General features: G+C 33.4%; 1 pseudogene; it reads left to right on the top strand.

Moving 5' to 3' along the window:
• Positions 1–1,717: 1,717 nt before the first annotated feature.
• Positions 1,718–9,533, top strand: LOC120222332 (annotated as a pseudogene).
• Positions 9,534–16,631: the final 7,098 nt, after the last annotated feature.

Raw genomic sequence — 16,631 nt, 5'->3', positions numbered from 1 at the left:
AATATACTTTGCACAAATAGATTGTTATGACAAGCTTTAACATAAACATATTTTGAAAATTGAATTATATTTTCTATAAGCCAGAAGATCTAGTATATGAAGGAAGAATATATATTTAAAGATACAGATATACTTTTAAAATATACATATCATTTTTAGTGTATCAATTTAAGTCTTAGGTATAAATTCTCTTTTACATATTTTATATCATTTTATTTAACATATGCATTTTAATAAGGTTTCTTTTTAATGTTTTTTTTTTAAATTTATTTTTGAGAGTGTGAGCAGGGGAGGGACAGAGAGAGAGGAAGACACAGAATCTGAAGCAGGCTCCAGGCTTTTAATTATCAGCAGAGACTGACATGGGGCTCGAACCCACAAATTGTGAGACCATGCTCCAATAAGGTGGTTTTTTTTTTTATAAGATAGATATATCTGTATGAAAAAGTCTGATTTGGGCCCAACTAATATTTACTCACTTAAGCATATAGAAATGCTAGGGTTTTCCTACTGATTTACTGATATATCTATTAATTTACTAATAAAAACTTGTCATTTTTAGAACTTTTAAAAATAAACCTTAGAACTCAACTTGTCAAAATGCCAAGTATAACATAAACAGAAAAAAAACAAAACAAAACATGGGTATTAGAGTATTCTAATTCCCAAATCTAAGTAAGAGAGCTTTCCACTTAACCCGTTTAGAGGTTTGTTTGTTTTTTTTAATTTGATACAGGAGATTTTTCCATCCAGTAATCAGCTATGTCCCATAAATCTATTTTTTGCAAAAATCAAAAGCTAAAGTAAAATACTATATACTTTAAAATATGTTATCACTTTCAAATAACAATGAATTGTCCATTACTCAATGTACTCTTTGAAATAAAATATATATATGTATATATATATATATATATTTCTTGTAAGTCATACATTATTGGATTTGAATATTAATTCCTCAACAAGCAGTTGATAATTTAAAAAAAATATCAAGTGTGCCTAATAGAAAAGATATGGTTTTGGTTGTACGATGAGATAAACACTATGCAATGAAATGGAAATGAGGTTGCTTTGGTTGTGTGTCCTCAAAAATAATATCAAACAACTTTGTTCCTTTTTTCCCTTTTTAAAATGGAAACAATAATACATGCTTTGAAAAACTGGTAAAAGGTTTTAAAATATACTTTGTTATATTTACAAAGATGTAAAGGGATTATATAACATTAAATTAATGATAGCTGTAATTAATACGCTAAATTCCAGATTTCATTTTCTTAATTTTATCCTTTTCATACAAATATTATGTATAAAGCCTTTCAATATTATGTCCCAAATTATGTTTAGTATTTGATTATTCATCTGTTCAATGTTTAAAACAAATTTGGCCATTTATCTTCTTGTCTGGTGTTGGAGTCTTATTTTTTAATGATATAGTTCAATTTTTAACTTCAGAAAATTTTGTTTTGAATCAGATTTTGATTCTTTATTTTCTAGAAATGTTTCTGTGTGTGCAGATGCTTTTGTGATAGGAAATATTAAATTTCCTTTCCTTTCACAGAAAGTTTGATTTCTTCATAGATGCTTAAGACTAAAGTTTTATGGCAGGTGAAGATTTAAACAGTTCTGGTTTAACAATTTCACATAACCTCCTTCCTCTCCCCTAACATTATATCATTATGAAAGGGCTCTAATTTAAAGAAGTCATCACAAAATCGCCATGAAGGACAATAGTGTGGCATTGGAGGTGTGTTGATTTTACTTCATTAACTTCACCTAGTTGTTACCATCTGGTAGTAAGAGGATTTTTTCAGTGTAATAATACAAAATGTGATGCTAAAGGGTCTATAACACAAATAAAGAGTATTCTATTTTCTAAGTAGTTCACAGTCAAAATTTTAAGAATTTACAGTGGAATTTCCATGACTGGACACTAATTTACTGCCATCTGGCTTCATATCCAATTAGCAGTGGAAAATTTCAAGGAACAGCCATATCTTTTCGAGTTTGCATTGGACCATCTTGAATAAAGCAAGCCAAATTTCATCTATAAGACCCTCTAAGTTTTTGAAAAAGGATATTGATGTTTTTATCTTTCGTGTGCCTTCACTGAGTCATTGAATGTGAATATTTTTAGTCTTTCTCTTCTAAGAAACATTTTATATTCTTTATATTTACTATCCATTTGTAACTTAAGTTATCCTTTTAAAATATGATATATAACATGGTCTACAACACTCCAGAATTAATCAGCATATGACACTATATTGCATGCTTATTGATACTTATCTTCTGAACTCTACTGAGCAGTCTAAAACTTGTTAATAATTGTATTACTTACATTTAAGAATTGGCTTATATTTAGTATGGAAAGATAAGTAAAATGTATCTTCTTTAAAATGTATTTAAATATTAATGTTTTACATAAGCAATATTTATAATCATTTTAAACAATTGTTTCTCAAAGCTCATTCTCTCTTCTCTTTTCTCTCTCTTTCTCTGTGTGTGTGTGTCTCTCTCTGTCCCTAGACACACACTCATATACACACAATTTTAATTACCAAAAGGAATGCCTTAGAGTAGAATAACCAAATTACCAAGAACTGAGTCTTGACAATGCATTATCAGTGAATAAACCAAACATTTCTTGATAATGAATTGGAATTCTTTTTCTTTAAAATATTTTATTTATTTCTGAGAGAGAGAGAGAGACAGAGTAAGCAGGGGAGGGTCAGAGAGAGAAGGAGGAACAGAATCAGAAGCAGGTTTCAGGCTCTGAGCTAGCTGTCAGCACAGAGCCCAATGCGGGGCTTGAACCCACGAACCGTTAGATCATGACCTGAGCCAAAGTCGGACGCTTAACTAACTGAGCCACCCAGGCTCCCTGGAATTCTTTTTATTTTAAAAAATGGTTTAAATTATATTTTAACATTTACATGCAAATGTAAGCCTGTTTACAATTAAATTCTCCCTTGGTAAATATAAACATGGGGATATAAGTGAATAGAACTGTAAAGAATGTGAACAGTAATTAATCCTGGAAAAAGGAACAAAACTTTGCATTCTGTATTTTCATAAGCAGAGTAAGTATAATTCTTATTTTATATTATCAACTAACATGTTACCTTCAAAATAAGTTGAGTACCATAGCCTTTATCTAAAGTCCATTTTTCCCCCAGGACAATATGATTAATACAACAAATATTGTATATAACTTGGTTTTCATTCTTCTTTCTTTGGTTTACTTTAGCTGTCTTTCTCTCTTTTAAAAAAAATTCTTGTTTATTTTTGAGACAGAGAGAGACAGAGCATGAGCAGGGGAAGGGCAGAGAGAGAGGGAGACACAGAATCTGAAGCAGGCTCCAGGCTCTGAGCTTTAAACACCGAGCCCCATGCGGGGCTCCAATCCATAAACTGCGAGATCACTACCTGAGTCAAAGTCGAACGCTTAACCAACTAAGCCACCAAGGTGCCCCATGTAGCTGTCTTTCTCAACACACCAGTGAAGGAGTTCTTACTAAGGGTACCAGCACCTTAAATCTTGCAAAAGATTAATCCAGTGTTTTCATCTTAATTTGTCTCTTAGCAGGATTTGACAGCATACAACCCTCAATTTCTTGAAAATCTTCCAATCCCAGGCATCAATAACAGTAGAATATCTTGATTATTTGCCTTACTCTCCAACCACTGCTGAGGCTTTCCTTCTAGGCATCAAAATACTAGAGTGCTTTAGGGCTTCAACTTGGGCTTGTTTTTGTTTTTGTTTAAATTATAATGTCATCTATCCTTAAAGCTTTGAGATAACCTATATTCTGGTGAATGCCAGATTGATGACGACAATCTTAATATCTCCTATGAGTTCCAGACTCATATATCCTTATTTCCAACAGGCTACTCAGAATCTTCTTTTGGAAATGTAATAGTTATACATATTTACATGCATGAAGCAGGATACTTGAACCTCTCTCTTTCTACTCCCTTTCATCAGCCCACTGTTGTTCCATTTTCGTGTTGTAGAATCAGTATTCTGTTAAGGCATAAAAATTACCCTGGATGTATCTGTTCGTGTACTGCCTTCAGAAAATTCATTCTCTAGGTTCTACCTCCAAAGTAGTTCCCAAATGAGCTTATTTTCCGCTGTCTCCTCTAATTCTATTTATTATACATCCATTATCTCCTACTTAGATTAATACAAGAGACTAACAATTAGTTGGATTTGGATTGCTGTTTTAAGTAGGCTCAATCTTGTCAACCACCTGATTAAAATCACCCAAAGGCTTTCTACTGGAATTTGAACAAATCCAGCCTTCCTGTCATGGTTTAAAACTCTGATCCCTGCCACCTACTGCAGTGACACCTCTGTAACCTTCCTTACCAGGTTGTAGCTACATTAGCATCTTCTTACTTCTGTTTATGTCTGCTTTATTACTCTCGGTCCTTGTTTCTCCCGTTTCCTCTGAATGGGAATGTATTTCCCTAGGACGTATATGTGACTGGTTCTTTTTCATCATTAAACCCTTAATTCAGATGTTACCGCATTACCCTGACCATTTTATTTAAGGTAACTTCCCAGTCACCAGTTTTCTCATGCTAATTTATCACCATATTGATTACTCTCTCAAGGATCATATTTATTTTGTGTGTGATTCATTTTCTGTATCCCTGACTTTCAGACTCATACTGAAAAAAGAAGCTCTGTGGTGGGTAAAGGCTTCTTTGTCTTGCCCAGATATATATCTCCAGTGCTTACTACAATGATTGATACATTAAAAATATTATTGGTATTTTCCTGAGTAAATGTTGGTGAAATGTCAGCCAATTAAGCAAAATAACAGAGGAAAAACTTAATTTATCAGAAATAAGAATAAATTACAACTTTATAAAATGGCATTTTATTACTTAAACTTTTAAAAAATTATGTGTTTATTGGAGTTCCTGATTGGCTTAGTAGGTAAAGTGTCCAGCTTCGGCTCAGGTCATACTTTCACAGTTTGTGTGTTCGAGCCCTGTGTCAGGCTCTGTACTGACAACTCAGAGCCTAGAGCCTGCTTCAGATTCTGTGTCTTCCTCTCTCCCTCTCGCCCTTCCCCACTCATGCTCTGTCTCTCCATCTCTCTCTCTCTCAAAAATAAATAAACATCAAACATTTTTTTAAAAATTAAGTGCTTCTCTTGAATGCTGACAAAAACTGAGGACTGATGAATGTGGGGGGGAGGGGGGATGGGCATGGAGGAGGACACTTGTGGGGATGAGCACTGGGTGTTATGTGGAAACTAATTTGACAATAAACTATTTGTAAAAAAAAAATTAAGTGCTTATTAGTTTAATGATTTTTTGGGCCAGACATTAGTGATAAGGTTTACCTCAGTAGACCCCATGGCATTGACTTTGTGAGGAAGATGATATCATTTTTATTTAATGTCTCAGGTAGTGCTTATAGAGAATTTAATTCATTTGTGTATATACTCTTATTAAGTTATGGATCAGTTATGGGTTAGTATTTCTACTGCATTTTAATTGCCTTTCGATATGGAATGCTCAGTAACAGAAAAACTAACAAGATTTTCAAAATGCTATTTTGTGTCAATGTCATCATTAAATATAGTCACTATTTAATTTCTGGGGAAGTCTTATGTGGTGGTAGGCTTATGGCTTTTCCACATCATAAAATATGACACATTATAAGGAAAACAAAGTACATTTTTAAAAATAAAATGTGAAATAGTCTTCAGCATCAGTGTCTTTATTTTTATAACAGTCACCTTTCAAGAAGCTATTATAGATGCTATCAAGCTCATACTTCATTTTGACATGTTAACATTATAAGTATTAATATAGAAATAAATGTCACGAAAACAATAAGCCACATTCTAAAGAACTATACATTTAACCTATTTTTCTAAAAACAAAAAACTCATCGTAGAATAGGCAGTTATATTCAGGTCAAGAAGGGATCGTATCCTTCACAAAATCATTGTCATTAAAACTTAAAAAAATACATTAGCCAAGAGCATTGATATTAACATTATTAATGACAAAAATATCTAATTCTGTTAATTACTTAATTTTAAGTTAATTACTTAAATTGTCCTAAGTTAAAACAATTTACATTATGAATATTAAAATACACCTTTTTTGAGTTTAAACTTTTCATGATATCCATCATATTCTAGAAAAAAATACCCTGCTCACCATTACACTTTGCATTTTGCAGCATTCTGTGTTCTTACTCTTCAAAGCCTCCCTCCTGTGTGGGGCCACGGCAGCTGTGATGCTGACCAGGAACCCAGGGCTCCTTCAGTGGCTGCTGTCTCCAGTATTGTGTGGCCACCCTGAATGTCTCCTCCCTGGCCTTATCGTAACCCTCAGCCCCATCCCTCTGCTACTTTGTACCTGAGGTCTCTGGCCTCCTGCCCCTCACCCCACTGTCTCCCTCTTCTGCTCTTCTGGATCTATAGCAGCTGCATCAAAGCTCCCACAGAGGCCCCATGGGGCTTCACCTGGCACTGGCCATCTCAGCTACAGCCATCTTACTGGTCTTGGTGTCTTCGTGTAGCCTTTGATTTGGCCCTCATTCTCTGCAAATCTGTCGTGTCCCTGAACATTACAACTAGCTGCTCTGAAGTCCAGGAAATTCCATGGACATTGCCTGGAACTGCTCTGTAGTTTTACTTCAACCTGCACAATCTTGAAACCTTTTCTTAGCTGAATTTTGTGTTGTGGAGTGTAGTTTTGGTGCTTCAGGTGGTGCAGTGGAAGTCCGAAGCTACCCCATTACCAGCCTCTGGAGCTGGGGACCCTGAATGGAGCTCTGAGACAGATGCTTTCCATGGGTCACACCTTTCCCATTCTGTTTATATGGGGCAGCTGTTTTCCCTCCATGAGGGAAACATGATGATAGGCCCCTTCCACCCCTCTTCCTATAGTTGTTTTTGTACAAACATATTACATTACTTTCCTCAAAACAAACAAAATATTCCCCAAAACATATTTGAGATTAAAATTATAAATAATTATAAGAGAAATCAATGCAGAATGTAAGCAGGCATGATGTTCTAAGGAAAGAAATTTGCATGCAAGCTTGTGCCCTTGAACATGAGGATGAAAATATACATTTAAAATATTTATTTAAGGAATTTAAATATTGTTATATACCTGTGGTTTCCAAATGCATTAAAGTTACATTCTACCTCCCTCACCCCCCACCGGAGCCTCAGTGAACTAAAAGGCGTCCAGGGTTTTTAAAATTTTCAAAGGAAACCGAGACATCTGTCAAACATCTAAACTAATGTATTAAGTGGTTCAGGTTTAACTGCTTATTAAATCAGAACCATGTCCTTAACACAAAACAGCATTTAAGTTTTGTGTTTCTTTTAATATACAGATGGTCTGAAAATCTTATACACTAAGATGGCATGAAACTTAAAACATTTAAGAAACTTTAACTTGCTTGTCATTAGAGATAGTTTTCAAAATCCATTAATATAGCATAAAATTATATAAGTAATAATATAGTCTCATTTTCAATAATTCAAATAATATCGAAACAGAAAAGAATTTTAAGCATACCACCATGCTTACCCCAAAACATTCCTTTACAGAAAGGTAATCACTGTGGATATAGTTAGCCCATGACTCACTAACCAGCAACAACTATTTCTCTACTGCTTAACAAGGTACTGTTGCTAGAAAAGAAAGCATATAAAATAGAGCAGCTGCTTTTATGAAGCCTATATTTTGGTTCATCAAGTGGAATTTTGATGCCTATTTTACAATTCTTTTTCTTTTTAAAACATTTGTGTTTTAAATGTATAAGTTATAGAAGTTTTTTCCTCCATAGAAAAATAGAATTTTATTTCTCTTAAAGTGTCTCCCTCTGCCTACCTGTCCCCCATACCCCTCCCTGGGAGATAATCTCCAAATGTGAACGACACAGGCTGGGAACGGGCTGCCTTGATTTGTTTTCAAGTTTCACCGTTCACCAATTCTGCAGTCTTAACCAAGACCCAGAAAGATCCCTCAGTGACTTAGTGTTCTCATCTGTAAAAAGAGAGTTATAATTTTATCTACACTGCATTGTCATTGTGAGAATGTAAGTGTAATACACCTGAGATGTATATAATCATATTCATATAGAAAAAGAACCCAGTAAGTATTAGCTGCTATAGTATTGTTAATATGAACTACTACCACTTGACCCTATGCCTTTGTGAGTCTTCCTTGCCAGAAATATTTCCACAAAAAGTTACTTTATATGTAACTTTTTAAAACAGCTTGGTAGTATTTCACAGAATGACACCTCATTATTTTATTATTTTTAAGAGTTGTTTGTGACTGCTGTGAAGCAATAATTCTTCTCCCCTCAAAGGTCTTTCTAGCTGAACTAAGAATCAAATTGACATGAGACAGATCAACAGGAGAGAATCACATTTAATAGCATATGTACTGGGGAATCACACAGACCTAGAAATTCTAAAGACAGGCAAACTGGGATATAAATGTCTTCCTCAACTAAGGAGAAGGGAGAGGAGTCTGAGACTTCTGGAGAAAGGAATACACTTCACAGAGAGATGAGAAGAGCAGATGTTTGTCAATTAGATATTTGCCCTGCCACTACAAATGGATCATTCAGATATTATTTACCTGTTAATAACTCTAATTTTGGAACCCCACCCCATTAAGTACTTCTGTGGGGTTAAAGGAGAGACAAAAGTTTCTCTTGAGCACAGAGAATCCTTAAGTGCCTTGAGCTCAAATTAATCTACATGGTAAAGTGACATATTCTGTGGAGGGTGCTGCTGTCCTGAACCCCTTCATGACATTTGATATAAATTAAATGCAATGTTGAACATCTTCGTGCATTTTTCTACAAATGTGCGTGAGTCATTGGGACTAGTGTAATATGCAGTGGAGGAATTTTGATAACAATGATGTGATTAATCCCAAATCAGCACTTTAACAATTTATGATCCTAGTGGCCAAATGTGAACGCTTGCTTGCTTTTCCTACACCATTTTATTACTAAGGTGGGTTCCAAGGTTGTAGTATTTTTGTAGCTTTGTAGTTTTTTTTTCCTTAGGGACTGCTTATAAATTTTAATATGTAAGAGCTGTTTTAGAGACTTTACATATCAACATATTTCTCTATCCTTTTCATCTCCATTTCCTGGCCTAGTGCCCATCCATAAGGGGTTAACTGATTTATTTAACACAAACATGTATTTCCCAATTTCAAGAGCTCATATTGGCTCCGTGTCTTTTCTTTACTAGAGGTAATTGAATTTAATATTGCATAAAATTTGTAACTTATTTGTAGTTTTGTAAAATTTCAAATTTATTCTTTATAAATTAGGAGTGGAAAATGATTTATAATCTTATATGTCAGTACAGAAAGTTGAATGTTGTAGGGGTTGAGGAGAATTTTTGGGAAAACTGCTTTTTGTTCTCTTTTAGGGCATCTTCTTCAATCACAGAACAGATAATTTCTTAAATTTCTACCGCAGAGATCTTGAGAAAATCATCTGGAGTATTATGTGAAAGAGTTAGTTACCTATTATGAAATCAGTTTAGTTAAGCACTTATTATTAGCCAAATCAGGATATGGACATATAAATATAAAGTATAATTATGCATATTTGATGCACTTCATCATATTTCAAACCATTTTGCCTTTTAGAGTAGGAACATTTATATTATAAATTATGACTTATTTTGTATTTCCTCCTTTTTGTGCTGTACAAATTAATGCATTGACAGTACTCACCAAATATTCTTTTTCCACTACATTTTTTGTCTTCCTTATACTTATGCAGTCATATTTCTTAAATATTTTGGCCAGTGAGCTCTGAATGATGATGATGTAGGTCACTTGAAGAGGACATAGGGAAAAGTAAACATTTAGTTCTTCCTTTGTCTTTCCCAGTTGTAGCAAATGAGGTATCCCACATGGTCCAAATGTTGTTATGACAAGGTGGTAGAATTGCTGTCAGCCTGGATCCCAGGGTGCCTTAAGAACAGAGCCCCTGCTATAGAGATCTTTACATTGCTTGTCACTATAGCATATCCTTTTCTACCCTAATATATAGTCCACACTCTTAAAACATGAAATCTTAACTTTTTAGAGACAGGTTAAATTGTAAAGGTGGTTCTTCCGCGGAAAAGGTCAATTCCATTGTTAAATTATTCAGGATCCAGAGAGAATCTTGGTTGTATTGAGTGCTATACAAGGAATTACGAATAACTTAATACAATAGAGATGTTTTGTTGGAGTTTCTTTTTAAGATAAAAACCTATTCTATTTATTTAATTATATGATGGAACTTAAAAGTACCAAGTTTGGTAATCACCAAGAAATTTGTAGCTTTAAAAGGCGAAAGATTTATGCGATCTGAAGAGAAACCAGAGCATAAGAAATTTGTAGCTTTAAATTCTAAGTACTAATGTCTATTGATTAGTGCATGCAGAAATGCATGCATGCACTTATACTTGCCAAATCTGTAAATTGTAGTTTTATGTAAATAAGGGCTTGGACAATCTGCAGAATAAAAGAAATTTCCATAAAAGCTGACTAGTGTCATCTTAAAATATAATAAAATCTTAATCAGAATCTCTGTTTATAGTATTCCAGGAGAATTAAATGCTTTCTTTCCTCAGAAAACATAGTAGATACAATGACATTTGATCTCTCTTTGTGGTTTTTTAACCATTGGAAAAGAAAGATTAGTTTAAGACTGTTCTTCACTTCACAAAGTCTGTTGTGTTTATTCACCTCAACCACAGTTATTCAGTTATAGATGCAAGGATAGGGTCAAGGAAAGGAATGGCAAAATAATCACAATAAAATTGAGGTCGTGATCTTTGTGACCCTAGGTTGATGGAATTTAGATGCATACTGTATATGTTTAAACACAATTATAATCTTTGATACTAAAATTAAGGAATGCTAAAGTTGTATGTTTGGCCTCTACAGAGAGATGATTCTATGAAATACAGTGTCAAAGCTAAGATGTGAGACTAAAGACAGAATTTGTAGGAATATATTGAAAACTTGTTTTGAATATGTTTATTATGAAATGATTTTGATTCTTTCTTTTTCTTTTTAGTATTTTGATTTTTAATAAAGCCCAAAGGACAAGCCTTGTGGTAATGCTTCTTTGCACTACTAGTCTTAGAATATGCATAGGAAATATTCCTTCAATGGCAATTAATGTATTTTGATATTTGCGCTTCATCATGGTTTTTAATTATATTATCATATAATCTCACATCCAAAGACATACTATGTTTTAGAACAACTCCATATCTGTCTGTTAGATTTACTTACATTATTTTATTGGCAACCTAGGTGATTTATACTTACATATAAATGTCCTTATTGGTAATAGATTCTTAATCTAGTTCATTGTGAAGTTTGGTGAATTGAGTTGATACTTGGTGAATTGAGTAAATATATAAAGGTTTATAAGATAAAAATAAATAAATAGCCTGTTAAAGTGACTCTTGTTATTATAATTTCAGAACTATATTCAATCATTGTAACCCTGTACAAGAACACATAATCAAGCTGGAGAAAAGACAGATTTTCTTTCTTGGTATTTATAAAGGTAGTAAACTTTAGTTTTTTTGATACATCATTTGGGATTTCTAGAAATTTAAAAATACCTATAAATTACATTTCATTGATGGAAAAAGCAAACTATTAGTTGCTTGGAACAAACTGAATTTTTCTTTTCTTATATACTAACTCATTTATCAGTTTATATACGTATTTCAGGAATATTGACTGAGCCTTTGGCAAAATATAGAACAGAAGTAATAGAAAATAATCTGTGGTTTCCTTTTTGTTTCTTTTCTACAGAGAATATTCTAAGAGTATTAAGGTTGATAAACTTCATTTGGATTATGTTAATGATAATTCCAGATCATAAAACATACATAAAAGTCAACTTCAAGGTGACTCCGTTTTGTATTGATGGAAAAAATGGCATCAGATATAGCTAAAATATAAGTAGGTTTACATTATGAAAGAGGATATGGAAGCATATTTGTATTCTTTAAGCTACATATAACAGAAGATAGAATAAAATGCTCTCAGATGGAGATAGAACTTTCTTAGCCCTCTACATTCCCCATGAGTGCACAGTCACAATTAATACCATACGTGTGCAATGGGGAAAAATTTATATCTTTATCAGGTATCTCTGTAGCTTCCTCACTCCCTCTGGCTGTTGGGTATATTCTGGCCTTGGTTCCACTTGTTCACCAGGTTAAAAAAAATAGTAACCTGAACAAAACAATCCAGCACTCTCTTGTAAGACTGAGTGACTCGCAGGTCAATTTCCTTTTGTTTAATTCTCTCAGATATGAAACTTTAGTCCTATTAGAAACAACTTAAAAGTGCAAAATAAAATACCAAATGTGTAATTTTACCAAATATATAAGTTATATAAGTAATACAGTTATAACGTAATTTGATTAGAAAACATTATTTGTGAGATTTTGCATGTTGCCACCTTTCTTATCTGTGTGTGTGCTTGTACACACAAACACAGCATGAATTCTGTGTTTCATTTAAACAGGATACTGTCTACATAGAGAATCATTCACTTTTTCACTAATATCAGAACATGAAATCACCTCCACAAATTTCAGATTATTAAATTTTGATTTAAAATAATTTTAGAATATCATATCCATAGTTCAAATGCTTTACATAATATTTTACAATTATAATGTTGAGAAGTGAAAACAGTTGTGTCCATTTGAAACTGAAGAAGAATCATCATTCACTCTCTTTTACAGTAATTTTAACAATATCAAATCAAAGATGATGAAATATCTAGCAAATCAATCAGAAAATAACAGAGAATTTTACCTTACAGAAAATGATGTAGAACTCAAAAGGAGTAAAATCATGAAAATCTAGAATATTGTTTCTATTCTTATTATAGAAATTGCCCATTTTCTTCCATCACATTATATATTTTGGCTGGATTTGTATTGGAAATCCCTTATATTATGACATTAAAAATTTAACCACAAGAATACTTTTGGTTATTTTTTGGACAGAGCACCTGTCCAAAGTTTTTTTTTTATACAATCGTGTAATATACTTACCCAATAGATAGCATAAAGAAAATGATTCTGTAGAAGCTAAACTAAAATTAGGTTATTAAAGTTTTGTTTTCTGAAGAACAACTCTACTAGATAAGCCTTATAGGAAACACAAAGACTTTATTTTCCTTTCCTTATTTTCAGGTAGGTGTTGCTTTATAGTTTTTCACTGATAATGGAGTATGATAGGTTTTGGATACAGTGCTTGAAATACCAATACATTTCTAAATAAATAAGGATAAAAGCATTATTATCATAGTCTTTCAAAAGTAACAAAATTCACTGAACATTATAAAGTTGCCTTAAACAAACATATGACATAACTGTAACTACCTCTCCATCAGCAGGGACCATGACCTGCTGCAATTTATCCAATTAGATACATTCCAGAAGTAATGGTATCTTTGAATCATTTTATTAGCTTTCAAGCAGTACTCATGAGAAGAATAATATGGAATCAAGGAGAGCTGAAAAAGGTCTCTTTTCTTCTTCCACCATTCATCTCTGTGGGCAGGCATCAATATCTATTACATTACCAGTGTGAATGCTTGATACAGTTACAGTAGGATGCCTCATTTCCATTTTTCCTCAACTTACCTCAGTTCCAAAGTTCATCGTCTCCAGGGAAGTACAGTTACTTCCCACTGAGTACTCTTTCAGTCCCTTATCGGACTTGAATTTCTGCCATAAAAGCATAGTCATTATTCAGCGAATTAAGGCATGCCTGTGAGCAACCCATCCTCATTCTGGCCAGTAGATTTTCATTTTAAGGGAAGACAAGCAATGCCTTTTGATTCTCACTCCATGAAATTTCTTCTCACCATGAGCGATTATCATTGAGTGGCCATTATACATCGTTGATCACATTTGTATTCATCTTAGGTTATTGTGTCTTCTATAAAAAATAATCCAAATATAAGAGTATCTTTAAAATTCATACTTAAAAATCAACTTGAATTATGTTCACTAAAGAGCTATAGCATTATTGAAGCAAACCACGTATGGTGGATACAGTAATTGACTTTACTTCCTTCAATATGCTGAAAACCTCTAAATAAAATAATTTTGGAGGTAAAAGTTACTTTCCTTGATATTGAAGTATAAGAATAGTATATCACAGGTTTTAATGAAAATAGCAACAATTGCATAATTTCCTAATATTTGGTAATATGCTTTATAAATTATTTGTGATAATAAAATATAGATAAATAATACAGTCATAATTGGCTCTTGCTAAATTACAAAAATTAAGGATAAGACTAATGACCTGGATTATTTTCTCTTTTTCTTGCACTGGCTACAATAAAAAGAGATTATGTTTTCAAAGAATTCTAATCCATCTTCTGTTGTTTGACTGAAAAATTAGTCTCACCCTAAAACTATTAGAACATATGTATTTCATGATTCTCCACGTACTTGAAAAGCAACATATGTTAGATTCATTCTTTGTTTTATTTTAAATTTATGGTCATTCTATAAATGTTTTACTTATCTTTTAGGTAAATAAAAGAACAAGCTAAATATACGTAAGTCACACTAATTATGTCAAATGATCGGCACCTGATCAGTGAAGTTCTGCCTAGATTGAAAACAAGGAAGTGGTCCAGGCATATAGTAGGTGATTACTACATAACTAGTACATTTGAATTGATAATCACATTAAACTCTTTTCACACAAATGACAACCATTAGATGTATAACAATATTGTAAAGCCATGGCTGATTTTTTTTTTTACAGAGAAAGACATTTACATCCATATTTCTACTCAATTAGTTTATAAATTCCCAACTTGAATCCTGTTTTTAGTTACTATCCCTACTGAGAGGCAAATTATTTTTTATCTCTTTCTCTAAAACAACATTGGTATTCTATCATAGAATAAGATCAGAGAACTTGTTAGAGAGTAAAAAATGGGTTTATTGATAAAGGTAAGAGATCCCCTCACCCCCAAATCTACTTGCTGCTTATAAGCAGGGATGGGTGCATATTGCAATATCTTAGAAACTGCAGGCAACACTACAAGTGTAACACATTTTGGAGGTATGTAAACATATATGAAGATATTGCAGAGTTTAAGTGATTATATTTCATGCTCTATACATTGGAGAGCCTTTCTTCTAGGTCTTTTCTCCCAGTGGCTTACTCTTACCAGCTCCATGCAATTCCATTTTACATTTTCCAGTTAGAGGTTATTTGAATCTTCTCTGTCCAGATAAATCTCTATTGAGTTCTAACTCTATCATGTGTCTTAATCCACAGACCATTCAGTGTCCTTTAATACTCTACCTCTGAAATCTGACTACACATACTGTCTGCGGATCTGGGAGTCTAGCCTGAAGAACTCAAGTTGAGTCTCCCAGGAAGCTGAAGTAGCATCTAATATGTCAGAGAAAGTATTCCTCTGAACATAGAATACTTTTGAGAGACTGAACATGTATTTCTTATTACTACCAGTAAAAATTCCAGTTCTTTTAGCTTTCTTATGCCTTTCATTCATTTAACTTTTATTTATTCACTTAAAAAATAGTTGCTAAGCCCTCCATTATGTCATGAAAATGTCTATAACACTATGAATACATTAATATAGTTATGGTGTTAGTCTCCACGTTTTTTATAATTTAAAGTGGAACACAGAAAACAGACACTAAGCATGACTACACTGGCTTTAAAAACTACATGCTCTCAGGGTGCCTGGGTAGCTCAGTCGGTTAGGCATCTAATTCTTTTTTCTTTTTAATTTTTTCTTAATGTTTTCTATTTATTTCTGAGAAAGAGAGAGAGAGACAGTGTGAGCAGGGGAGGGTCAGAGAGAGAGGGAGACACAGAATCTGAAACAGGCTCCAGGCTCTGAGCTAACTGTCAGCACAGAGCCCGATGCGGGGCCGAACCCACAAACTGTGAGATCATGATCTGAGCTGAAGTCAGATGCTTACCCGACTGAGCCACCCAGATGCCCCAACTATCTGGTTATTGATTTTGGCTCAGATCATGATCTCATGGTTCCTGGGATCAGGTCTTGTATTGGGCTTTGCACTGACAGTGAGTAGCCTGCTTGGGATTTTCTTTCCCTCTTTCTCTGCCCATCCGTCCTCCTTCCTCCCACCCTCCCTCCCTCCCTCCCTCCCTGCCTCTCTCTCTCTCTCTTTCAAAATAAATCAACAGCAACAAAAAAGAAAATGTGTGTTCTCATTTTCAAGTTTCCTTACTATTTTGGGTCAAAAAGAAAATGATTTTAATACTTGCAGAGGAAGTAAACCTAGGCTCACAGTTTAGATTTCTGAGAACTGGAATTACCTAACTAATGTAATGATATTATTCCTCCTCTTATTTTGTATCACTGAATAATCTAAAATACTCGTATCCACTCCCCATCCATTAACACATTTCTGTATTAATACTTAATTCAATAAACATCACATTTCTACTTCAGGGCAGGAACTATTTTAAGTCTGGTGATAAAATGTGAATATAAAAGATCCCATAACCCTTGTCTTCATGGAGTTTAAAGCTCTTCAAAAGTC

This window comes from Hyaena hyaena, unplaced genomic scaffold (genome assembly GCF_003009895.1).
Source record: "Hyaena hyaena isolate Hyena2069 unplaced genomic scaffold, ASM300989v1 scaffold_864, whole genome shotgun sequence".
NCBI lineage: Eukaryota > Metazoa > Chordata > Mammalia > Carnivora > Hyaenidae > Hyaena > Hyaena hyaena.
The sequence above is the reverse complement of the archived record's forward strand: the minus strand, read 5'-3'. Positions and strand labels throughout refer to the sequence as shown.